Below are 27,834 nucleotides of genomic sequence, written 5' to 3' on the forward strand. Positions count from 1 at the left end.
GGAAAAGTGTGTCAGGGAACTCTGTACCTTGGAATTTATCCTGGAAGTGTATACAGTCCATTTGCATAAGTAGATCACAACAATTATTCAAAGATTAACTTCAGTGCCAGGGAGCATTCATGAGAGCAAGGAAGAGTCTCATTCTGGAAGACCCATGCTATGGGCAATGATGGAAATAGTTGCCCAGACAGAGGAAATAAGGCAGTAGTCACTTAACCAAACTGAAGTAGAAGATCAGACCTTGTAGGGGTGAATACTTCCAAGGGTCGTAGGCTAAAACTTCACAAATCCAGTCCTCTCTCTGTCTCCTTGTCCATATTGGTCTCCACAACCAGACCAGGAAGAGTGGACAAAATCAATTGACTCTCTCCTAAGAGAGGAAGGATTCAGAGTCTGGGAGTATGAGAAATACACTCTGAATCACCCTGAGGGTGAGAAAGGAAAGATTTATCTCCAGCTGAGTCTGCAAAAAGACTGACTTATTTCCAGTTGACATCTCTTAATGGATTCCCTTATAGACTAGGCAAATTTCACTTCAGAGGAAATATTAATGGCAGACAAGGCCTTCAATAAAGTTCTCTAGCATTTGATGCAAAACTAATTTCACTAGTCATAAGGGGTAATTAAGAGGAAAAACAAATGAAAGGAACTCTGCCCTGCAGAAATGCTAAATCTAATGCCCATGAAGAAAACAATACTGAGGTCTCCTCCATGTGGAAGAAGCCAAGAGCTAATCACAGATACTAGATACTAGAGCTGAAAATCTCTTACTGTGTCCAATAATAACGTTGGGACTGCAGTTTCAGAAGGATAGTCCAACTCAGGGCTCTAAGAAACAACCCAGTTACTATATATAATGCACCGAGTCATATTTTAATACAGCCACGCTTATCAGTTGCTAAACTATTGTAAAAACAAACAAAATCAAATTAATAAGGAAAAAGTAAAGGAAACCAAAAGTAAGGAGGTGGGATTATAAGACCAGACCTTTGAGAGGCATAGGAAATCATTCTCTAAACAGCTAGCAGAAGAAACCAGAGAAAGTGGGTAAGGTGTCATCTGCTAGCTCCGGATAACTGCCCTGTATGCTCTTCTCAGGATAAGTCCAATATCCTAAGGAAAATATGTCTCTACATTCCCACTATATATTCTCAATTTCTTTCTTAATCATTGAGTAAATGTACCTCTTATGTTAGCATTTTAGGAAAGCAAATATCTATTCTATTTTGTAAAGATTAAGATCTATCTTATTTTGCTTTTGAACATTTTCTCAAACAATCCAGCATCTTTTCTAAACTGAATGTGTCGTGTAATCTATAAATTGCAGTAATCAGAAATGGAGTTTTATAAGGGTATTTTTTCCGAGCCGTTAAAAATATTCAGCATTAGATTCTTATTCAAGGCAAAAGAGAATAAAATGACCCAAGAGGCTGCAGTCAAATTTGGAGGAGGAATTCACTAAAAAATCTTTCAGTTTAAGCACAGCTTTGAAGAACTAATTTCTAAACCATGATATAATATACAAATAACACAATATACTAGCTATACAGTGAAGGAATAATCTCAAATAATAATTTCAGAGCAGGAAAAATTAAAGACAATAATTTTTCCTGAGAAAACCAGTGATTGTGAGCCTATAGCCAGTCTTAAAATTCCTCAGTGATGTACTATTATACATAAGAAAAAAATCAGTTGGCCATACTAAAAAAAAAAAAAGATACATTTATCAATCAGAAAGTAATGAAGTTTCCATCATGTGTTTATTACAGTTTCTCATGGTCATGATACTTATGATTTCACTTTGGGCATCCTCCAGAGATTCATGGGAGTAGATATTTCTGAAACAAGAAATTGCATCTGGCTAAGACTCTGAGAAGACACCATTGCTGAATTAAGATAGAGAAACTTGAATTTATTTTAATGTTTTCTACTGAAATAATTAGTTCATAATAGCAAGACATACTGAGTTATACACAAAGATTCTACAGTACACCTACCTACTACATTGCTCAGCATGCCTAGAAATGACCACATACTAAGTGTATGAAGTCGCCACTTCACTGTGATAAATTGCACTGACAAAAGAGTAGCATAATATTCAAAAGGGAAAACTGTATTTCATAAATAGATGGTCTTTGTTGACAATAGAGAAATTAAGTTTAAAAGAAAATATGAAACTCAAAATTTGGCACATATATAGTTATATATAACTGAACAGGTTATTTAATTTTTAAAGGAAATACTTAATATAAAACAACTGTTCTTAAATTATTCGGTGACTGGTCTTATTAGTTTACTTTGAAATGTAAATCACTGATCTAGGGAAAGGTTTTTTTTCCTAACCCTTTGAAAACACTTAAGCACTGGTGTATATAATTACTTTAGAAACAAAATTTTAAATTTGGGTACATGTATATTGATACATTATTGTTCATATTATTGTAACTAAATTTGTGCATTTTTAGACCCAATGTTTTTCTTTAATTTGAACTTGCCTAGATTAAAAATAGAATTCATGTGTGATGATTCGGTTTTATCAAAACGATGTTAAATATTAGTCTGTATATTAAGATTTATCTTAAATTTTACCTATTGTGTATATAAATAAAGAGACCCTGTTACTCAAACCCTATAGCCAAGGGGGTTGGCACCATGAAGTATATGTTTTTAAGTTGTAGTCAATGCGGAGGTGCAAGAGCCTACGATCTTGATAAAGGAGAACAGGAAGATATTTGAGATATGACTACAGGGTGGTATGACTGATTATTTTAATTAATATAACCTAATAGTCATCAAAATCAAATGCTTCAAAGGGATCATCTTGCCAAATATTAAGTACGTGTTTCAGTGATGCTACCATTGCCCCAACCAGTATTGGATGTCCTCTTTTGATAATTGCTTTTAGAAGCCACTGCCCACTCTTTTGAACATTTTTATAATGGGAAATCTTTGTCCAATAAAGATTTGGGAAATTGACGCAGAGTTGAGTCTGCTGAACATAGATATTTCTGCTCTAGGTTCAAAAATAAAACATATAAGAATATTTTTCTAGCAGCTAATAAATGCACTTTGAAGCGATTCCAGAAGAAGAGTTTAATAGATGTTTTAAGCATTGGAGAGGAAGGAGTGTAGTGGCTTCAGTGAAACAGGAGTGTAGGCTTTCAGGACAGTTGCTGCAAAAAACACCATTTAACATGTCTCATTGCTTCATGGTCAGTAACTTTGTAAGGAGAAACAGAGAAAGAATGTTGCTAACTGATTCTCCAGTGAAATCTCCAACTGGAGCTAGGACTTTAACATACAGACTGAATGTAAGGTGATTTGACTTTACTTCTAAAATGTTCCAAGAAGTGCTTTGGCATCTCAGAATATTCTCAACAGATGTTTACAATTTCTCTCTACTGAATGAGGAAATGAATGCATGTACTTTGTGAATATGGGCTGAGATTGAACTGGGAGGCCTTATCAGGTCAAAAGAAAGCCTTCAGCTTCTATACACAAACATCTCTTGGATATTCTGATGAAACTGTGGAGAGTCCTACTAATGGCTTATTTTCACCCCACTGAATCTTTGAATCTTTGGGAAACTATAGGAACATCCAAATATTTTCACATGAAGGCTCAAGGGAGAAAGTCAGGAAATCTCAAAATTTTACAAAGTACCAAGTGAGAAATATTGTAAAACCTCCCATCTTGGGAAATGTAATGTTCTTAAATGTTTCAGAAATAGAATCCAAGAAAAGTAACGTTCTAAAAGCTGAGAACCCTCAGTAGAAAGCACTACATTTGATACTTAACCAACTTCAGGCATGACAAGTGAAACATTCTGTCAAAAAGTGGTCCACTGCATCTACCACAAATAAACGTTATCATTGTGAATTAGAAGTGTATAAAAAGAAATGATTAAAATGTTACTGCCAACTCAATTTCAAAAATCCAACATCTATTTCATTGAACTAAAATTTATCTTAATAACAATATTATTTTATTTCAACTTAAATGAGAAATAGTTCTTCCTTCCTACCCCACCCCCACCCCCAAAATAACATGAATATAACACATATCACGAGGGGAAAAATCATATTTAATCCAACGGAAACTATTTTGCGAACTAGATGCTAATCACGTTTAGAGTATTTGGGTCTGGTTATCCAATTTAAAACAAACATTCAATTTTTATTTTCATGTCACATGCATGAACTGAGATAATGTTTTCTTCAGGAAGAAGGAAATAACACTTTGTATATACATCACTATAGTTTTGCAAGTTGGTCTTTCAGCAGGCTTTGGAAGATATAAAAGAAAAGTCCATTTTTTTTTAATGCTTTGATAAATGAGTCATTTGAGAAAAAAATGTGATCATGCATAGAGAATAAAATTGTTTAAAATAGTCTGCTTTCTGTATCATCAACAGTTTAAATAATTGGGTAAAATATGCAGCAGTTTCCATTTTTACTCTATTTCTAATACAAATTGATTCAAATAATGTTATAGTATTGTTAAAAGTGCTAAATAAATACCAATTTGGGTACAGTGCATTGTTGTCTTATGTATATCTAAACATATGAAATTCTAGTTAGAGATATGGAAATTACTCAGGGATTATATGTGATTTGATCCCAAGAGGCCACATAATAAAATAATATAACAGAAGAAAATTTTAATTTTAAAGAAAGTGATAGGGATTAGAATTATTAAATTTTAGTGTTAAAGCTAAAGCAATTTCTAATTTGTCTACAATCCTTAAATCTGATATAAGAGAAAGTATTCAGGAAAGATACCTTCAACTATATAAGTGTGAATATTTGGTCCACCTTAAGGATTGTTAGTTCAGTGAGGGTACTGAGCAAATTTTGATATTTTTGTTACTACTAAGCTTATTATTTGCAGGCAATCGAAAGAAGAATTAACATTAGAGCATTTTTTTTTTCTAAAAAATGAGAAACAGAAAATGTACTTTATAGACACTACACAATTTTATTATTGCAACTTAAGCCAGCTACTTTACATTCTATCTACTAGCCTAAGATACAAGGCAGTCTAAATTTGCCAACTGATGACTAAATTAAAATTTTTTCATACAGCAGTGACTCACTCTCAAGTTTCTTTTAAGAAACACAGATTCGTAAAGGAACTGAACTAATCAGTAAAAATTAACAGGTAATATTTGAAAAAATCAAATCTAATGAAAATAAAAGTAGAGCAGCAGATTTTGTTTTTTAATTATCTGTATCAGCTAGCATATACAAATACACGGCTTTTCAGCTGAATTGCTGCATTTATAAAAATGTATGCACGACATCATATTTTAAAAAGTAGCCATCATCTAACACATAACTTGGCACTTTTTTGTTAGTTAACTGTTCCACTCAAATTAGGTATATTGATTTAAAAGTCTTAGACATAGTTTATTTAAATCTGTGTTAAATATGACATTAGAAAGTTGTTAAAATAAAACTACAAAGACAAAATTTATAAATATAATATTTAATGCCAAACGTTTAAAAATGTTAAAAGAATGTAATGTCCAAATTTAAAGTCTAAGCTAACAAATCTAGGAGACCCCACAAATAGGAAATTTTGATTAACAATTGAATAAAATTTTGAGTACTTAAAAAAATAATTTGATAATAAAATCTAATTTATAAATGCAATCTAATTTTTTGAAAATTATGCAAAAATAAGTTATACAATATGAATAAATATTTTGTATAAAAAATAATTTAGTATTCTTATTTTCTATTTATTATATTCAACTTAAAAATTACATTTCTTGTGCATATTTTGGAGAATCATGATTAAGAGGTGGAATTTAACAAGAAAATAAAAACTTTTGCATTCATTCCTGTGTTTTATATTTTTAGAGGAATATTATTATTAATGATTTATTTTCAAGGTTACTACTGTTTTTATCCACTAAGTAGGAAAGACTTCACCAAGATGAGTTTTAATAGTGTCTGTTTCTGTTTTGTATAAGCCTTGATTTCTGTGTTCTTCTAGGACAATTATAGTTGCTAGAGATTATTTAAAATGTCATTTTCAGTGGATATCATGCTGTTTCTACAAATAATTATTTCTCTTGAATTAGAAATTATTTATCTTTAATATTAAAGTAATAATTTTAGTATCTGGCCCTTTTAACTATTTTTGTTTTCAACAGCAACAACCCTTACTTTTTCTTTTTTTTTTTTTTTTTTTTTTTGGCCATGTAACTACCATTTCTGGCAAAAAAAAAAAAAAAAAAAAAAAAAAGAGTTGTCTTTACTCCTGAATGTTTTATCTTTCTAATTCATCCTTCTTTCCTCCCTTCTTTTCTCTCTTTCTTCCTTCTTTCCCGTTTCTTCTTTTCCCTTTCTTTTTTGCCTTCTTTTATTTTTGCCGGATAACGTTACTGAATTAAGTAGCTGTTTAGAGGGAGGAGTAAATGTTACTATCTGTAGTCAACTGGCAAGAAAAATGAAAACCTTTATCACATGAGAAGTATTTAAAGTAAACAGATTTACTCAGAGGAAGGCCTGAAAAAACAAGGAGTAGAAGTTACAGTCTGGCACATGAACTTGAATCTTGTTTGGGAATTTTTTGGTGGAGTGTCTTTCTAAAATGCAGTCTGCTGATTTATTTATTTATTTTTTTTAAAAGGCTGACAGTTAATTAGCAGAGAGTCTTATTACAGAAGTCTCCTCTAAAGCAGACATATTCAAGTTATACTGAGGTGATTGTCATAAAGGGGTTGTTTGCTGTGGCGCTCACAGATGGCAGAAAAGACAGCCCAGGAACGCAAACAGCCTGATAATCAAGATAGCTTTAAAATATGGGTGAGTTTTCAACTCTGATTCTGGCAGCAGTCTCTTTTCAAATATCTTGGGTTTTATGTCCAAGTGGTTTACTTTAAAGCAGCATTGTCATCAAAGGGGTCCCAGAGTCAAGAATAATTATGATAATTACCTAGAATTGCACCCCCCTAAATAATCATAATAATAATCCTGAATCTTAACCAAGTATAATATTGTTTGTGCAATACACTGCTACATTCAAAAAGATTAAGTGCTAGACAACTACGATTTATTCTTAACTGACAAAGTAGCTATAATTGTATGACTTTCTAGGATAATGGTTTAAACAAAAGTAAATAGTAAAAAAAAAAAAAAGTCCCCCCCAACCCCAGAAAAAGATTGGAAAGCTTAGCTGTGTTTAGTGGCCATTGATGAAAGCAGTGTTCTCTGATCCATGCTGCTATTGTTGGTTTTAGTTTAGCTCCCTCTCAATCAATATCTAACAGGGCATGATTTAATAAGGTTTTATAATCTCCAAAAATGGGGGGGGAGGGTGGTTGTGGTATTGTCATTCATCAAAGGGGGCCTTTCAGGTTTCTTTGCTTTCACCTGCTGGGACCCATTTGGTCTCTTTCAAAGAGAATGCAATGACAAAATGAATGAGAAATGCTAGAATAAGAGTCCCTTATTCTACCCAATAGTATAATCAATGGGTACTTGTAATCCCTATTGTACCTCACAGAGGTAGTTGTAAGACAATTAAATCTCGCTTCTCAGGCAAATGATTTTGGTAGTTAACCTGAAACAGCCAACAATATTGAAGAGAATGAATGCATTTGAAGCAGTGATGTAATGGGATACTGCTTGGCCAGAAAAGCATGTATGTGTATTGATGTGCATATCTATATGTATATACTTATTTCAATACTCTATGTCCAGAGTTTTCATGATTCATAGTTCCTTAGACATCACATGGGTAAGTGGCAAGGATTTTAAACAACTTCATAATTTACCCTTTTAATTTCTATTTTTAAAAAAACGTTAAAATATTCTTATTTTTGTAGGATTATATACTCTAAACTGTAGTTTCATAAACAGAAAACATTTACATAGTTAACATCAGTTTGATGTGACAACCAATTTAGTTTTAATTTCATTTGCATCAGCTAAATTCAATTTCTCTTTCCCTCCGTAAACTGAATTGCTTGAATGTTGAAAGGAAGCTCGTAGTCTTTCGAAGAGATACTCATTTCAGCCCGCATTATGTGTCCACCTCCAGTTGTGTGGACTTCTTCCTATTTTATTTCAAGTGTAGTCTATCAGGATACTCATGGTTTATCCTTTTTAGGAAGGAATAAGCCAAGTGACAAAATGGCATATCGCACACAAACTCTAAAAGATTTGTGAAGAAAACCTGTGTTAGGAAGTCTTATACTTATTGATAAATATTAAATACAAAGTAAACGGAGCAAAGAGATTGCTATATCAGAAACATAACATAAACACACATTTTAGTTCAGGAATATTTAAAATTTAAAATGTTTAATAATTAAAAAATTAATGGGCCCTTTGTTTAGTATAATTTAAATATAAATTTTAATTTCTTATATCTCATTTATGTTGAAAATATCCATATTCCTTTGCCAAAATTCTCTGAGAAGCCTCAACTAGTTGTTGTTTGCAGTTAGGCCAAGATTTATTCCTGAGACAAAATTCTGCATTTAATTACATACACAAACATGTAATAAACATACTTATATTTCTGAAGGTACACATTTTCTTCTCCACCTAAAGGGGTTTTAATAAAGAGCTATTGACTTGGGAGATCTGTACTCCAAAAATATCTTGACCTAAACATACAAATATCACAGATGTGTGCTGTGCACAAAGTGCTTATGTCTTTTCATTAAGTTATGCAGACATGTAGCTTCCTTATACATAAATAAAATCGCTCTCCATTGATGCTTGTACACCTAATTCTCTCAATTATTCTTATATATTAAAAAGCAACTCTCAAGGAACTAGGCATGTTGCCCTATATGACTTCCAATGCAGAAATATTGGTACCAGAATTCTACATTCTTGTAGATGATTTTTTAAACCTGTTATTTTGCTATGTTTAGATCATAGAGGAATAGAAAAATCTTTTGGAAAAATAAATTGATCAAAAAAAAAGACGTGTTAGCTGTGAATGCTGAGTTTAGTGAAGAGTGAAGCACCTGACTCCTCTGGATACTTCCAAATGAGTCTGGCTAATTGGGGTAACTCAAGCCAATGGCCATTTGAAAGACTCGAGGTCAGGTGTTTTATTGCTGGGATAGTATTCAAAAAAATGACTGTCAGGGGTGAACGAAGAATTATGTCAAGAGCATTCAGCATTACTGCCACTAAAGAGAGAGGAGGGGAAAAACATTGTGAAGAAAAACATGTCATTTTCTAAATGAGCTAGGGGAGGAGGGTAAGGGCAATAATGTGGCCTTCAGCTGTTGGTTTATTAGGTTTCCATTCCCATGATCCACATCTGCTTTAGGCAGAAATAGTTTTACTTTTAATACAGTTGCACTCTACCACTTTGCTTTCTCGTGGAGTAAAAAATAGCTGTGAAAAACGTGCAAATGGAGTTTGTTCTGTGTGGTTGTTTGTTTCCCCATCTCCTATGCTGTTTTCCTGGTTCTATAGCAAGTCTTAGCATTGTTGTCTGATTTGCCATGGAACAGTGAACATTGCTTTTCCTAGCCAAATCATCCAGTGTTAAATGCTATGTGATACAGATCAATAGGGCATCTGCAGCTGTACAAAAAGGGCAATGTTGTTTCTATTAACAATTCTGAAAGAGAGTGTGGCCTAGTGGTTAAAGGATTAAATGGGTTGCTGAGGTTTTTAATGTCTAGAATTCAAATTCTACCTGAGCCTTTGGATTCCTGATGAAGTTGTCAAGATTCTTTTTGTTTTGATCTGTACCAATAAACTCACAGGTTACACACTTGAGGATATTATCATCATGTGGTCATTCAATAATAATAAAAATCTGGAGGACTGATGAAGATTGGAAAAACATCTTGATGACTTCAAAAAATATGTTGCTTCAAATATGCAATCAGATTAATTACTAATATTATTTTTCACACAATGGTTCTGTGTTTCAGGCTGTTCCTCCATCTTGCCTAAGCCCATTTAGCAAACTAGGGCAAGGGCTTGTATTGGTTCTGGTTATCTGGATTTTCCTTGAGGAAAAGGATATGCTTTGTTTCCTGTATAGACATAACTTGTCAGTGGCATTTGAATGAACTGTAATGTAGAAAAAGTGGTTGGCTTTTTGCTGCCATTGCCAACGCCAGGTGCAAATGGCTGTTTTTAAGGATTAGCAATACATACCCTTCTTTATTTCATTTTGGGGTAAAGGCCTGTGTGAGTGTATGTGTGTGTGGTTATGTGTGCACATTTGTCTATGTGAGAGGAAGAGAGAAACCGAGACAGAAGAGTTTGATAGAATTGCATGTTGCTGTGGTTAAGTAAGCTAACCTTTGAAGTAGTATAGGCCCTCCTATCATATTTCCTGCAGAATCAGATTTCTGAATTTCAGTTAATCTGAATTCTGTCTTCCTTCCTCCTTTTCCCTCTGTCTTTGTTTCTCTCTCTCTCTTTCTCTGATTTTCTTTCTCTGTCTCATTCTTTCTCATTCTCCCCCATCCCCAGTTCATTTCAGAAGAATGTTACATGTTTTATAAACAGTTCACTCAAGCAGCAAAGAGAAGGAGCAAAGAGACATATTATTCTTGGAACAAAGAGATATATTATCTTTGTTGTAATCAAATAATAGAAGCCCAACATTAATTTTATTCAAATATATCTGCCTTTTGGCTTTAGTATACTTTATTTTACTCTTTTATTTGCTTAGTTTCATACTCCATAAAAGTAGCAATGTAGCCCTTTATAGTTGGAGACTGGTGGAAACCTAAGGGTGCTGAGACTGATGAGACTGCCCATGGAAATGGAGATTGTGGCTCTCACTTTGGTCTTGGTGGTGACTCAGCCTTGGTCACGGATTAAATACTTAGGACAGGGCATTGTGGGAAGACTGTGAAAACACTTGGAAAACTAGAATTAAAATACTATGTTGATGAAGTTTTCTTGAATTTTGGAAAGTTGACTTAAGTTTGTGTGAAGAAATTAAATGAAATAACCAACAATCAAGTATAATTTCTTCCCTAAATTAATGGGGAATTTTAAAAAAACATTTCTTCTATATTATTCATATTAAAGAGATATGAATTTCAGTCACCTTCAGATGCTTTACGCTTTCTCTGGCCTTCTTTAAAATCTCCTTATTTTCCTCATTTGTTCCAACAAGATTTTTATTAAAAAAAAATGTAATTCAAACATTATATTCTGGTCTACAAAAGAGTTATTTTGCAGTTTTTAAAAGGAAGCATACTTATTAACAGTTTTCAAATTATTGGTGGGTCTCTGTTTAGTTTTTCTTAAAAATATACAATGTAGAATCTTCACTACAGCATTAAGTAAAAAATTTCTAGGTGACAAAAACTTAAGAGCTTATTTCTATATAATCACAACTCTGCTATTTAATGTTAATTATTATTACAGGCATGAATATTTAATAAGCTTAATGATTAAATATTCAACTATTTGAATATTTAATTATTAAATTATTTGATATTCAGTTAATTTGGCCAAATAAGACAATCAGTATTAAAGGACTCTTTCAGAACAACCAAATAAAACAAACTTTTTACTTAAGTGCGATTCCAATCCATAGATTTTCTTTTATATTTTATAAATTCCAACATTACAGAGAACTAGTTGACAAACAAGAATTCATTGTATTACTAATAGTTTCCAATATTAGTTATGTCTTCTTGGTGTGACTTCAAATATAATTTGAATTTGAATTTTTCTGCTTCTCTTATTGCATCTACAAAAGCATTTACAACATTTTTTACTCTTTTTTCTTTCTGGTTGTTTTGCATCTCTGGTAGTATCGAAAGTTTCATCAGATTCTTTGGACATAAGAACACAAAAAGAACTAAAAAAGTCGATTTCACTTCCGCCTATCACTTCTCTACCATGAACACTTGGAAGTGACCTATTTTCTCATTTTATGGAGTTCAGTCATTTATTCACATAGAAGTCCAAATTTTTTAAAAATAAGTTTTAGAAAGGATTTTCATTGAAATATTTCATTGTAATCCATTATAGAGGTAATACCCCTCTCAGAATCAGTGAGAAGCTATTAGTTTTCTGCAAGTGATCAAACAGAACTGAGTGGGCAGCTTTAGAGCACATATATACACTCCCAGGTGGATTTTCAAGCACAAAGGAGCTTAATGTCTCGCTGATGTTAACCAGTCGGCTGTCAGTCACAGAAAAGCTTAGTGGCCATTCACAACCAGCTAAAATTATATTTCTGTAAATTGTTTTAGATCTGTATATAGAATCATTCACTTTAAAATGATTAAAGTATTGGTCTTATTTTATATTTCTTATAATAAATTGACTAACTTGTTACTTGAATTACATATAATGTCTAAGAGGAAAGCAAAGCTGTGCACACATGGGGCTCCTATTTCAAGATATCTTTATCTGTCTGCTTTATAGCAACACATTGTATAATAATAATCATGGATTGGGGGGATTATATCCAAAGTGAAGATTTTAATGATATCAAAGATTAGAACCAATTAAAACATAATTCATATGACTCATTTCATCTATTCATATGACAAATTAACATGTTCTTATAAACCAGAACTGCACAGGATAAAAACAAAAATGCAACGCTATCAAGTTTTGCCAAGTTGCCCATTTGTTCTCCAATATTTTCATTTTAAAGAGGTATGACTACATTATTGAATTCTTATCTTACCAAATATTTTAGTTGAATGCCCTCATAAAATCTCTGGTTTTCATAAATTCATGGATATTAGGGCTAACAGTGTGCATTAAAAATGATACATCTTGTTCTGAGACACTATACAAGAAAAAAATAACTTTTCAGGGGTGAATGAAAACTGAAAAAAATGCCTTTAAAAATCTTTCAGTTTTTGAACTGGTATGATATTATATCAAAACTATAGAACTATGATATTATATCAAAACTGTAGAACCCATTATATGTATAAACATAACTATATCAGTAGCACATGAAGGAAATTATGCACTTCAGTTTGCCAATGTGTAATATCATTTTTGATCAAATGTAAATTTGCTATAAGAGGTTTTAAAAGAAATCTTTAAAAATATACCCCAAACTACAACAGATCTGTCATTCATGCACTGCTGAGCATACAGGCCTAATTTTACCTTTTTGCTATTATTTTAAATTAAGGCACTTATCCAAAAGATCAAAACAGCTTTTACAATGGACATTTTGTGAAGGGAGATAGTGATAATATCTGGAGAATATGGTAATTAGTCCTGTTGTGGAGGCACAGAGAGATGCCTCATGCATATATTGGGAAACTGCAAAGACACCAAATATAAAAGTATATCTCAAAGTTTGGAGGGTAGATTAGAAGGTGCCTAGTGATCCGGCAGAAACATTAAATAAAGCAAAAAACATTGCATTTAAAAAGCAGGAACAAAGACAGTTCCTTTTGCTTTGCTGGCAAAGAATATTAAAAGAGGACAACCTTCTTTCTGACAGCAGTTTTAAATCTGGCTTTTCATATTACAGTCCTTAATGAGGGACCCCACAATATCAGATGAAGAAAAACAAAGAGAATTTTTGATGAAAAAAAAAATCAGGAGAAAGAGAGAGATGACTGAGAATATGCAAACTTTGTCTGCAGTTGTTTGAGCACAGGCATAATGCTGAAGGGACTTTTTCCCTCTAACTACCTATTAAGGAAGGCTGCATAACAAATAGCAGACTATCCCCTAAAGAGCTGAAAGGTAAAGTTCTCAGGAAGCCCCAGTAAATACTGAAATGATTTTTACTATTCCAAATTTAATTCGACATTTTCTTAGTGTGTGTATGGGGAGGGCGGAATACCCTCTTTGTGTCCTGAAAAGTGTCATGCAACGCAGAAAGATCTCTCTAAAAGAAAACGCATCTTACTTGACTAAACACTGAGCTCTCAGCATGAAGAGAATAAATGCCTCAGTGTTACACGCGGCCGTGTGGCTGAGCGGGTCCAGTGCAGTGCTCTCATGCCATCTAGCGGCTTTGTGAGAAGTCTCCGGAAGGCCTTGTGAACTCAGTGAGCTGCTCCTGTTGGTATTTAAGTAGTGCCTATAAGGCAAATAAAAGAGAGGAATTGCCATAATTATTCAGAGAATTTGGACACAAAGGGGTTATTTTGCTTGAAAAATACAAATTGTTCAGGATGAAATACTCAGGCAGTTGAAATACCCTGGCTTAAAAGTTTGGGTGCCATTTTGGTTTAAGCGGAAGTGTTTTCAGAACCAGGGCCCTTCCTTTCACGTTTCTCTACTTCTCCATTACCTCTCTTTCCTTTTCTTCTTCTCTACTTTATTTTCACATCCTACTTTTCTTTAAAATTTCTGTTTTGATTTCAAACTTTTCAATGGCTTGAAGCTTTTTTTTTTGGCTTGTATCCATCAGGTTTTTTATTTTAATAAAATGCCCCTTTGGCATTCTAGTTTGAGATAATAATAGGTAATAAAGACAAAGAACCAACTTTGTGCTTCTTAGAAACACCCAAAATAGTGCTATCCTTACCAACCCTCAGATGTGTTGCCCTACAAGCAGCATTTGGAATGTCAAATTGCAAAGGTATTGTTTACAAACTAAGATATTTTAGCCACTCTCAGAAATACAGGTTTCCACTGTCCTTTGCAAAATGACATTAAAATGGCATTACACACACTATTTATATGAATAGAAAGTGTGCTTGAACTTCGTTTATAAAGTCTACTTAACCAAAATCCATATTTTATTCTTTCCCTATTTGAGAGTTCTTTCATAGGCCTGGGCATTCTCCCTTTTGATCCATTGATTCACACATTTTAATATTACATTAATTATATCTACAGATAGAAATTCTTATACTCTGAGAATATAATTTCCTTCTTGGATAATGTGAAAAATTAAATTTACAGTGTTTTCATTGAATTGCCTTTTAATGATACAAAGAAGCTGATTTCTACATTTGTATAACAAACATCTGCATAATATTAGTCATGACCTAGGATTAAAGTTTCTAAATCACCAATAAAGGGGGCTGCTAGTGGGAAAAGCTATAGAATTATATAGCTAAATTTAGAATTTTGAAGACCTCATGTATGTTTTATTGTGGTTGAAAATCAATACGAAATACAAGTTGTGACTTTATACATGTGGTGTTCAAAGACATAAATATTTTAAATTAAACATCCTTACTTGAAAGGATTTAGCAAATTAATTGAGTACTGTTGAAGAGGTGTGCATATTTAACTTTTCAAACTATAAATAATATGCAATTGCAAAATAATTTCATTGATATTTTGGTTTATATTAAAAATTGACTTTAAAGGATTCAATTATGAACAAACAAAAATTCATAAAATCTGAATTTAACATTTCTCTGATGGATGATGGTATTTGCTTTGTTGTGTTCTTTTTGAGCATTTATATTTCACCATTTAATTTAGACTATGAGCAAATATTTTAAAGTAAGGATGCTTTTTTAAAATCCTGAATCAGAAAGAATGTTCTTAAAATGTTCTACTTTGTACAAATCTTAGTATAAATTTTCTTAAAGATAGGTCAAATTGAGGTTTTCACCTTCAAACCGCCTTATGGAAAAAGTCATGTTACACAAAATGCTTAATTTTTTTCCATTTTTTTCTTGAAATAGCAATATGAGATCTTAAACAATAAATGTTTGCAGATTATATCTATATATAATTTACTAGTTCAACTGGTTGATGATGTTTTAAAACTGATATTTTAAATATAATTTTCTTATCTGAAGACATCTGGTAATTTTAAAATTGTACTTTTTTTTTAACCTTTCCATTACATATGTTATTGATTTTATTTCTATATGCAAAAAGAAGCTGTTCCTAAAATTCTAAATAATATTGGTCCAATTTTATTTAAAATCCAGCAGTGTTTTTACCAATTTTAATGTCAATATCATTGAGAACCGTATCATTAAGATCCAGTGCTCCTTAAAACAATATTTAGAAAGCTGGAAACTTCCTTACTGAGTAGTGTGATAGTGCTGTTCTGCATTTTTTCTAAATGGGTTCACATAGACAGAAAAATAGACTTCCAAACAGTTTAAAAATACATCTCAGTAAAACGTTACTTTTCTGATAAAGATAAATTCAGTACAACTTAACATATTCATTGCTTTAAAGAAAAGGAAAGAAAGACATCAAGGAGGTTTCATTTCATAGAAAAAGGCATGTGGGCATCACACATTTCTGTCTGAGGACAGTGCTGAATTTTGATTAGAACAAGAAGCTATAATTGGAGTGATAATCTTTTACACTGTTTTTAATTGTAATCAGTGCAGATGTTTGTAGCTTTAGGATTAAAAATTGGTGCTTTATGATATGTGTAGTTGATGATTTTTTTAGGCCACCGGCTGCTCAACTTGGCTCATTTTAAAACATAAATTTGATATTCAGAATTACTGAAAAGTGAAAAATCCACAAGAATTAAAAAACAAATATCTACCATTTTTGATGGACTAAAATGTGTGTGTTTTAATTTTACTAATTATGTAGATAATTTTTTGTATCCTTTCTTCATGAAGTGAAATAAAAAAGTTTCATCTATAAGATTAAAGAAAAGGAAAATTTGAATTATCATTGAAAATAGCTTTGATAAAGAAAATATTAAAGTCTTCATAATTTAAGATAATTTGACTTATTCTTTAGGTGATAGAATGAAATTCAGATGAAAACAATTCTATGTAAGCATTACATTTTGCATTTCTTTCATTGTGTCTATTTTTATCTCAAGATAAGGTCCCTGGAGATATTCCTGTCTCTTTCTCTCTCAAATATATATATATTTTATCTCAAGATAAGGTCTCTGGAGATATTCTTGTCTCTTTCTCTCTCAAATATATATGTGTGTATATATATATATATATATATATACACACACACACACACTTATGGATACAGATATCTGAATTTTTCACTTTTTATTCAGAATGTTTTTAATGGAATCAATAGAATTAATTAACTTTAGCATTTTGATTATATACCCGGGGGAGGGTCTTTCTGTATTTTCTGGAGGAATGATTTTCAGTCTCATAAACACAAATCAAGGGAGTCCTTTCCTCCCTTCTATGTGTAGGAGTATATTTGGTGTACCGAAATCTCATAATGAATGTCCTTGCTCAGGTGCTCTTTACTCAATGCTGCACTTAAAGGCAGGTATTCTGGATGTTGGATCCCTTTTTTTCACTTTTTCTGGGCTGTATTTCTCTTATAAGATACACAGCTAGGCTAAAGCAGTATTCCATTCTGTCTGCCTCTTAAATGAAGCACAGAGTGGTAAACCAGGCCCCACGTAGACACATCTGCTGTATTTGAAACAATACATGTGTTCAAGACTCAAGAAGGCATTTTGAATCACAGTTAAGTTTAGAAATTAGCTGATTAATTTTCCACAAGAATTCTTGGGGGAGTTTCCTTTTTTTCTTTGTATCAAAAAACACATCAATTTAAACAGCAAACATCTGATTATAAGTAGTAGAAACATGAGCGTATATGTATAATAGCTAAGACTAAGGTGGTTAATGCCTAGAAACGTATGATAAAGAAAAGTAGGAAGTATTTTACTTCCTACAGTTTTAGACCCCAAATTCCTAACATAAGGAAACATTCTGTCTTCATTACAATAGCAATTTAGAAATTGATTCATTGCTGGAGTTTTTACAAATTTTACAAAAGAAGTGAAAATTATTATATGACTAATGATCATTTAAATAATAATAGCTGTTACTCAATGCCATCTGTCATAATTTACATTTTTTATTGCTCATTTTTAGAATAATCTCACCAAATAGTAACTATTTATATTGTACACACAAGGAAACTGAGACTAAAAGAATTTGGACAACTTGCCCATGGTCACCAGCTATGAAATGGCATAACAAATTCAAATCTCTGTCTGCTTCACCCTATTCCACACCATTCCTCCATACGATGCTCATCACTAATATGAGTCAGAAACTGTCCCAGGGTCTTATACATATCACTTGATTATAAAGCCTATGTCTTTTTCTATATGCTTCTTAAACTGAACTAAATTTGGATGTGTAGGTAACAGTATATTTATAGTATTAACTTCTTAGCAAAAACAGAAATAGAACTTTTATCAGGTATGTTAATAATCAAAACATTCAATTTTGGTAGAAATCAAGGGTAGTGATGATAACAAACTAGATTTAACACAATATTAAAACAAACTCTAATGGATGAATGTGGTAATTATTCTCCGACATATTTTGTATAATTGTTCCATTTTATGGATTGTGGAGTGATGCCATTTTTTTCCTTGTTCATATCTGCTGCCACTTATCTCATTTGTCTAGAGAATTTTGTATCTGAGTCATTCTTCTTATTACTTTAAACATAAATCACATAGACATAGCATGCCTTGTTTATCTCTGCCTTGCCTGACCAGACTTTCTTCAAAGTCGGTACAACATTCGCACTCACCTCCTGGAAGTGTGTGGTAGTTTACCTCACTTGATTGAATTCCTCTGTCTTGGCACTGCTCAGCACTAGTTTCTAGTATATCAGTTTATGCAATAAACTTGTTATTTTATTTCACATATGTGCTTGATATCTTAAGTAATATGCAAAGTCTTTAAAGTGGAAGCAATCTTTATTTCTTTACATTTTCCATGATATCATTCTAAGGTACCTAGCAGAATGCTCCAAAGAGGAGTTACCCTGTTCAACAGTTAGGACTAAGCAAGGTGATGGCAGCTCATCAAGTCCAGTTCCAGTGTTAGAATAAAAAGAAACATGCCATTCTATCATATAAGTCAGTAAACTATTGTTAAACAAGATGAGGTCAAGACTAATTCTCACAGAATATTATTTGTTTAATGTTTCCTGGGTTGGTCCAGAGTCTGATAACTTTTCCCTTGGACCCTTTCTCAGGGTACAGTATTATATTCATTTGGAAGTTGTTAACCAGAGCTGACCTTAACCCGAGTTTGTAGGTGAGCACAACGTTAGGACCAGAATGAAGAGTTTTGCTGAAGTTATTATACAGTATAAGTATTCCTATTCCTCCATCTTCCAATGTCTTTAATAGAGAGTCTAAGAGGAAATATTCTTAATTCTACCATGCTTTTATCAACTGAATATTTTCAATTTTAAGCGTTTTTTTGAGACAGTGTACTTGAGAAACAGTTGCATATATAACTATACATTACATGGGTCAAAAAACAGGCATAGCTTATCTAGTCTGCAGCAATAAACTGGCAGCTTCTAGACCAGAACCCATTCTCACATATGCTTTGTTTGGCCTGCCCAGTTCTCAAAATCAGATTTATTTTTTTAGTTTAAAAAAAGAGGCATTTCACATTCTTAAAACATCTTGCTTCTCAAGCAAAACTAGAAGGTTTTGTAACAGTGAGTCTTCTTTCTTGCAGGATAAAATCACCTGGGACTGAGCATTTGCCATTCTCTTTAGACGGGGCATAGTTTCTCCAATTTGCTCCAGTCCTCAGTACTTCTTAGAGAGATTTCCTCCAAGCCTACTTCAAGCATTCATTATCTGCCTCCATCTGTAGGCATGTAAGTGATTCCTGATTTAGTCTAAGCCCTGCATTTTCAACTATTAAAAGGAAAGCTGAGTCATTTATAGTGATGTATCCAAGCCCTGGGTGTTATCCACTGAATGATTAAATGCTTCAAAATGAGTTACTTTTAGACATTTCAAAAGGATTTTTAAGATACTGAAAGCATTCTGTTATGAACGTGCATATCCATATGTATATAATTACTCAGATCAACTATAGTTTATTATACAAAATATCTTCCATACCACACTTTTCTAAAGGTTGGATAATAAAATGGGTAATATGTGTTTTCACTAGACACAAGGTGTTCTGTGTATATAAGAGAAGAAAATGGAATTTCAATGCAGACAGTTCTGCCTAGCTGAGGGAATTGGTTTCTCAAGCATCTGGGTGGATTCCTTTCTTCCTTATTGTCTGTCAGATGCTTCTGGAGTATCTGATGGTGAGGAAGGATCAGTGACTGAGAGATATACAGATGAGACATCTTGACATTGGCTTAGCACTAGAAACTTGTACTACAGATAGCTCAAAGAAGAATGAAAAGAACTAAGGATCTAACCACTCCCAATAACTGTCTTGTAGTCTGGATCCTTGGAATTTGCTTGGCCTTCTTTGTTCTGACTCTATCAGGGAGAGATTCTTCACTAAATTGATCCTTTTCTTGAGAGTGAGCTAACCTAATTGGCCCTGAAATTCCTTTAAAGGAAAAAATTTGCATTAAAATTTCTGGTAATTTTGTATCATTTTTACATGAAAATGAATATCCCCCTCTACTCTACCCGACATGCACACACAGGGGCACTCTATGAGATTTACTCCAGGCAAACTGAGACAACATAGGAAGCCAGTTTTAGCATGGTAACAATAGCTCATAAGCCCACCTGCCACCATACACAGGAGCTTTTATCAAGACATAATAGAATGTTAGAGAACTAATTACAGTATCATTTTTCAAACATGACACTCTCTAGAAGTTCAGGTTAATTTATTCCCTCAATAAGTATTTTTCAAATGCAAACTTGATAAATGGCACTGATATATGTGCTGAAGGTGAGAGAACAAAAAAATGCAAGATCAAAACCCTGCCCACCAGTCACTTACTGTCCAGTTAGAGAAACTTCTTAATGCAAAATTGTAGATGAGTAACAGAAGGGGTGTAGTTGAATGAATGTTATAGATGTTATGGATCCAAGACAGAAGAGCTAATGAATGCGTTATTCATTTAAATGTGAGACTTGAGTACAATCTTGGAGAATGGGGAAGGCGAAGTATGAAAAATGCTTGAGGTTAGATATGTGCTTTATTCGGTTGATAGTGAGGATTCTCAGCTGTCTGGAGAGGAAGTTTCATACTGGCAAGAAGTAAATTAAGTAGGCAGGAGACATCTTCATGACTAAAATCTCATGCAGGGTCAAACTTCCTGGGTTTGAATTCTAGATCTATCACTTACTAGCTGATGATTGTACCTCTGAAGTCTCAAAGCATCTCACAGAGCCATTTGGGAGATTTTGTGAGTCCATTTATGTAAGGCAGTTAGTACGCTTCCTGGCACATTAGCATCACTCTGTAAACTATCAGTAGAGGTGGCAGAGAACCCAATATGAAATGGATTTGAATGCCAAAATATCAGAATTTGACCTTAAGTAAAGTGAAATATATCAGTTTTTTAAACTTGTTTTTTAGTGGATTTGAGACATGATATTGATGATGTTTCAATAAGATTGATCTGGTGGTATTTGTTGTAGAGGATGAGTTGGAGAAAGGAGGCAGGAGGGAGGGAAGGCAGCTGGGAGATTACTGGCATAGTTGGGGTGTGAAGCACTGAGAGTCTGCACAGAGAAATTTTAAATGGAAAAAAAAATCACTGGGAAGTTGTTTTTAATAAGCTACAGGATACTGGATCTTAATCATTTGGGGTCATAGGCTTCATAGTCTGACAAAAACTATGGATCCTTTTCTCACAAATGTACATATACTGCTGCACACACACACACAAATCTGCATGCAATTTCAATGGGTCAGGAAGCTCACCCTTGGAACCCAGATGTAGGGAATAAAAAAAAGAAGCAGAAAATGAATGTACTATCATGAAGAAGTACAATAATAATATAATAAACCAAAAACAGTAGTATGATAAAGTGAATGTAATAGATTACATTGCATATTAATACTGCTACTTTGTATTTATGTTTGCGAACTGATTTGTAATTTTAGTTAGCCCCACAGGGATGGACCTACTTTTATATCTCAACTTGTAATAACTATTTTCTTTCATCCTTGATTTTTTCCTAAAAAATACTACTTCATTGAACTGATCTGTCAAATGCTACTTCCATACTCGGTTGGTAAGTACAGGATATCATATTCTGCTTCACACTGCCAGGTTGTGCTCTTCTCCCATTTTGAAAACTGATGCCCGTGTCTTTTTTATTTAAGTTTCAAAATTATGTAAAAAACATTGCTCAAAATTGTTTTTTAAGTGTGAAAACTAAAAAGAAATCTGCGTTGGAATTTTCCTTTCTCCACTTATAACACAAATTAAATCTGGAGACTGAAGAGGGAAGTCTATTGCATCAGTCTTATCTTCACTTACCATTGATTACCCTTCTGCCCACTTATTCCTATGTTTCCATGTCAAAATTAAGCTCACTAAATAATAGCCAATACACCCCAAGTTGCAGTTCCTGACAATATTTTCATAAAAGAAGACAAAAAAGTATAAGTAGAGAGTACATCTTTTGCTGTGGATCAGCTAATTCTCAATAGGCACTCCAAATGCCTATCTTTAGGTTCCTTATTTTTCTTTTATGTTTGGAGCAAGTTTATTCATACTTAATTTTATGTTAAATACCAAAAACAACTTGCATCTCTATTAAAACTATTCATATATCACACAGGATATAAGTTTTTACTAATAATGTATTCATTTCTTTCTTTCAGATTAATCTGTTAGGAAATCTCAACATTTTATGAATATTTACCAAGCTTTCACCATCAATCCTGAGGATCAACAGTCTAATCCTGCCACTTAAGCCACATCTAACATAGTACTGGATCTGCTGTTTTGGAAACTAATTGATAAAATTCTATTAAACAGACTAAATTGAGGTGAAAATAGACCTAAAGACCATGGATGCATCAGTTAGATCAAAATTTTTATCTTTTCATGCATGTTAACCACATGAATATACTTTTAAAGTTACAGCAATTATCATACACATCTATTTCTACAAATTATGCATAAAACACTGGTATTAGAGAGAATGCAGTATTTGAGAGCTTTAGGAAATCCTATTCTTATCACTAGAAAAATGTGGATGTACCATTACTCAGAGAAATTTTTATATGATGCTAAATATATTACAATAAAATTAGCTTCTATGATTCACATTTACTAACAGCTCTGAAAGTTTCCTCACCTTGTATATAGATTCTGATTGGAATATTTTTTGAAAATGTTTTTCTTATGTATTTAATTTTTTCAATAATGGTTGATATTTTTGTGCTGAAATGGGCTTAAATATAACTTTAGAAACAATTTAAAATAAGACAGTTTACATTAGAAATAATAATTGTGTTTAAGTTAAACCAAGACTAATTTTTAAAAAAAAAAAGACCAGCTTTACTGACTTTAGGAGAAACAAAAGCCTTGAGCACAGTCAGTTTGGCATAATGGAGCATTGCTGAACTGGAAGCCTGAGAATTATGCTGTCTGTTGATTACATTCTCTGTCACTCAGAATGTAATGAGACCATTTTCTGTTCTGTAAAATGGGAATTAAAATGCTTTTTGTATCTCTTTTTCAGGGTAGTTGTAAGGATCAAATATAAAAAAGAGTGAAAACACATTAATCTTAAGTGACACAAAGTTATTTAAAGAATGGGTTAGTGTTATCTCAATTATTGACTTTTTTTCACTACAATGGTCATTTTCCCTTTTTGGTTTTCATTGATGGTGTCTGTCCTTACTTCCTCTGAATTAAGTTTTGGAACTTTTTTTTTTTTTCACCATTGGGTAAAATTAGAAAGAATCCTACATCAAGCAGCAAGATGACTTAGCTGTTACATTGTAAAATTCCAAAAAAACTATTAGGGATGTGGGCCCATTTAGGAACTTCTGTTTTATAAGGCATGTTGGTGTAGAAGTGTATGAGTAGAACTCCACAAAATATACTTAACATTTACCCCTGAGTAAGCTGGCAAATCTGAGTGAAAGGAAGCCCAAGTCTCCACTCTTGCTTCCAGTTCTCCTGCTTACAAAGCGAACTGTGTCTGGCAATTCCCGCAAAGCCAAAGGGGGAAGCACTTTTTTTGTAAGCTACCCTTAACTGGCAGCATTTAATGCACTACACTAATATCCTAACAACATCTTTACAGCAGCTTCAGTCAAGTCCTGCGCATCCCTTAACTTCCAGGCCTGGGAAGAGAACTTGGCTTGAGGCCACCAGGAGGTGGGGAGTTGGGGAGCTGGGGAGTTGGGAGCTGGGAAGAAGGATGGCCCCGGGCTCCATCCAGTATTAGAAACAGGGGCAGGAGGCTGGCGGGTGAAGGGGGAGGACACCACTTGGTATCCTTTCTAAGTGATTCCTGGGTTACTCTGACTTTGTTTTAATCATCACGTGAACTAATTACAATGCTAATTAACCCTAGTTTACGGGGACTGCTGTGCATTTGTACAGGAGGCTTCTTTGTTTGATCTGCTACATCATAAGCTTACCAGCACGGAGGGATAGCATGTATCGTTGAACGTAGAAGAACACACCTTCATCTGTATTAATGAAGAAAACTATTGAAAACCAGCAGACTAATTAAGGGTAATGATGAACAATTTTGATCAGCAATTATGTTTTAATATTGAAGTTCGCTCTTGGAAAGAGTAGAATGGGGATGATCGTCTTCCAGCTTCTACCCAGAAAGGTAGCCAGAGAGATCCTGCTTCATTTCCATTTCTTCTCCCACAAACTGTTTTAACATATAATTGAATCGATGCCTCTATTTCAAAAGAAAAAAAAGTAATTATAGAGCTTGTTGGGATCCTTTCTGAAGAGAGGACATTATGTGTGCATGAATTCCATCGGTGATCTGAGGAGGAGCAGCACGCTGCTTGGACCATTACCCATCATTGCCGAACAGCAGAGCAATTAATTGGGCAAATACATCTAGATCTGGTGAATTCACATGCACAGTAACTAGGCAGCAGCAACACACACTCTTTTACTGTGAATAAAATAGCGATAGTTTTCTGTGTCTTTGTGCCTTTTTGTAAAACGTCTTTTTTTTTTCTTTTGGCTGTATCCATTCCAGATTATTTTGTCCATCTTTATGTACTCATTTGAAAAGAGCTTATTACAAAGGAAAAAGATCTGTAGATGAGCAAGTTTGAATTCCATGTCTCTGTTTATTTCCAAAGGAATGAATTCAGTTCATTATGATTTCACTTACTTTTAGAATAATTTAATATTTTCACTAAAACGGGTTAAATGAACATGAAGAAATAGTCGGAAATAAAACTAGTTCCAGGAAGGGACGTGCATCCAAAATAATTATTAATGCCTTTTAATTACTATGCAATATTAATGCAAAAATTTAATTGTTTATTTAAACGTTATCCACAGAGGTAGAAAATAAGGCACAGCATTTGTCCTGGAGAAAGTGATGAAGAATATTTCATCACCAGCCTCTTATAATAGTTCTCTGTAAAGTATAGAATATCAAAAAATCTAACACTGTTTATTTGAACATCAAAAATGCAGACAGGTATTTAGAGGAAAAAAAATCTGATTGTTTTAATGCAAATCATCTCTGACAGCTAAGTCCAAATGTAATAAGAAAGCTTAGTTTTTGATTTAAAAGAAGGTCAATTTTCCAGCATCTCTACTTCTGAAGAGGTTAAATGACAGTTTTCTTTTTTCCTGATCATATTTTAATCCAGATAACAGAGGACTTGCACTCCTAATTCAGACTTTCTGGTAAAGCTCAGCTTGTCACAATGTATAGCTTTCTTTCCTTTGATAAGGTCAGTTTGCCAAAAAGAACAAAGTGCATATGAGTAATACATTACTCAACCACTTGTATACATACATCTATTTTTCTTACCAGGTCTCACTATTCAAAAAGGTACAGACATGGCACCATGATAAAAAGGGTCATTTAAAAGACTTCGCAGAGGCTCTGTACTGTGAAGGATTGAATTTTCACTTGAATGCCTACATTTTCACATCTTTTTCTTTGCAGAAATATTCCTTTTGAATGGCAGACTGCAATTGGGTAAGTTTTTTTTTTAAGTCACTGACCAGGAATATATAAAATATTAGAAGGCATTTGTCCCAGTGGTAGAACACAGTTCACTACCAGGTACCAGGTGGTTATTAAGAAAGTTATACAACTTTGTCTCTTAGGATTGAAGAGCTCCTTCGGATAAAAGCCTTAAGTTCAGTCAAGGTGGAAGGAACACTAAGGGCTGCCACTTCTAAATGACAGACAATTTGAATAACTTGTGAAATCATTAGCCCCAAAGCCATCTACCTAGTAATTTTTCATAATCACATCCAATGTGTATTCCTAGGAACACACAAGCAGACTCCAGTTTATCTTTCTACCTACTCCAATATTTGATCACAACATTTTGAGAAATATGCTCATGACTAATTTTTAAAAACTCGAATTTTTCTTTAGTGGTTATATATTTTCCAAATATACTTAAAGGGGTGCAGAAGAGAAAGAAGTCTATTAAATGCACTAAAAATCTTAAATCTTGATTATTGGATTCCCTAAGGAGTTAGTGTAAATTCAGATGAATGCAACAAATATTTCTTCATCTCCTGCTATCGGTATGGTATTGTGCTAGGATTACCGGGAGATGCAAAACTGAATGAAGCATCTTCTCTACTCTTAGGAATTCTAGAATCCATAAAAAAAAAGTAAAGTGCACAACCATAATAAAAGCTAGAATATGATTTTTTTTTTTTTTTTTTTTTTTTTTGAGACGGAGTTTCGCTCTTCTTACCCAGGCTGGAGTGCAATGGCGCGATCTCGGCTCACTGCAACATCCGCCTCCTGGGTTCAGGCAATTCTCCTGCTTCAGCCTCCTGAGTAGCTGGGATTACAGGCACGCGCCACCATCCTAGCTAATTTTTTGTATTTTTAGTAGAGACGGGGTTTCAGCATGTTGACCAGGATGGTCTCGATCTTTTGACCTCGTGATCCACCCTCCTCCGCCTCCCAAAGTGCTGGGATTACAGGCTTGAGCCACGGCACCCGGCCTAGAATATGATTAATAAGAACAGAAAGTCACAAAATTCTTTCAGAACATATCAATGAGATTTTTTTCTGGCTGAATCAAGGAAGACATCATAGAGGAGAGTGCACTTAAACATATTCAATTGGACTGCAGTGGGGAAGGACAGGAATAGTATGATAGAATTGCTACATTCTGGAAAGGAAAATGGCAAGAGAAAAAGCATCAAGTTGGAAAAAATGCAGGCACTTTGGTGTGACACGGAGTGCAATATAAGCTGGACTAAGTGTAATATAAGTTGTTTGAGGAGGACTGATGAAAATCAAACGTGAGCAACTATGTGGACACTTGATGACATTATAAGGAGTTTGGTTGTGATTCTACAGGCAATTGTGAGCTTTAGAGCAAGAGAGAGTCTAACAAAGCTTTGATTCGTGTAGCCTGTAAAATATTGTTTCCTTCTTCTCACGTACAATTTATCTGTTTTTCTTTTTATTGCTAATAATTTTTCTTGAGATTTAATTCTATTCTTTTCCCTCTCCTGTTGAAACTAAACCAGAGTACTAGAGATGTCACAGACAATATATACCCCACACAAGTATTCATGTCCAAACTAAATTGTTAAGAAACTTCACAGTAACAATAATGATTGTATGACTCTAAGTCTAGTGGAAATTGCATATTGTTATTTTATAAAAATACTTAGAATTACTTCTGAGTTATGTGGAATCAGAAACAATTTTACATTTCTTTGAAAGTGGAACAAGGATATCTTGTTCATATTGTATAACAAAACCAGAGATTTCTTGGGCTTTTAAGAAATAAACTTGCAAGGCTATCTAAAGTATGGACAATTTTATTTCTAAATGTTGACATGTGGAAAAGTTATAAGAAGTAAATTACATTGAAGAGACTGTGTACAGTGACATATACCTCAAATAAAATGTTCAGATTTCCACCCACTGCATCCAATTCTCTGTAATGTACTTATCGTAACAGAAAAGGTACCCATATTTTACAAATTTGAGCTTTGATTAGTGAAGACAGAGATAAATTAACCCTTTAAAGTTTTATATACA

At 33.4% G+C, this 27,834-nt stretch overlaps 2 long non-coding RNA genes across 3 annotated transcripts in view; one reads left to right on the top strand and one right to left on the bottom strand.

The window, feature by feature from the left end:
• Nucleotides 1–27,834, bottom strand: part of LOC128931355 (uncharacterized) — a 162,730-nt gene that overhangs the window by 24,420 nt on the left and 110,476 nt on the right. Inside the window, exon 2 of the long non-coding RNA XR_013532589.1 lies at nucleotides 13,852–14,025. This is a non-coding gene — a long non-coding RNA (uncharacterized LOC128931355). The remainder of the gene's footprint in view (nucleotides 1–13,851; nucleotides 14,026–27,834) is intronic.
• On the top strand, nucleotides 6,662–27,722 carry LOC118151475 (uncharacterized). 2 transcript variants are annotated; one of them, XR_013532588.1, is made up of 4 exons: nucleotides 6,662–6,815; nucleotides 19,370–19,514; nucleotides 22,473–23,969; nucleotides 24,198–27,722. It is a non-coding gene; the product is annotated as an uncharacterized LOC118151475 (long non-coding RNA). The 2 variants fall into 2 exon arrangements; XR_008479655.2 differs by having other exon boundaries at nucleotides 22,473–27,722.

The sequence above is a fragment of the Callithrix jacchus genome, chromosome 2 (genome assembly GCF_049354715.1).
Source record: "Callithrix jacchus isolate 240 chromosome 2, calJac240_pri, whole genome shotgun sequence".
Taxonomy (NCBI): Eukaryota; Metazoa; Chordata; class Mammalia; order Primates; family Cebidae; genus Callithrix; species Callithrix jacchus.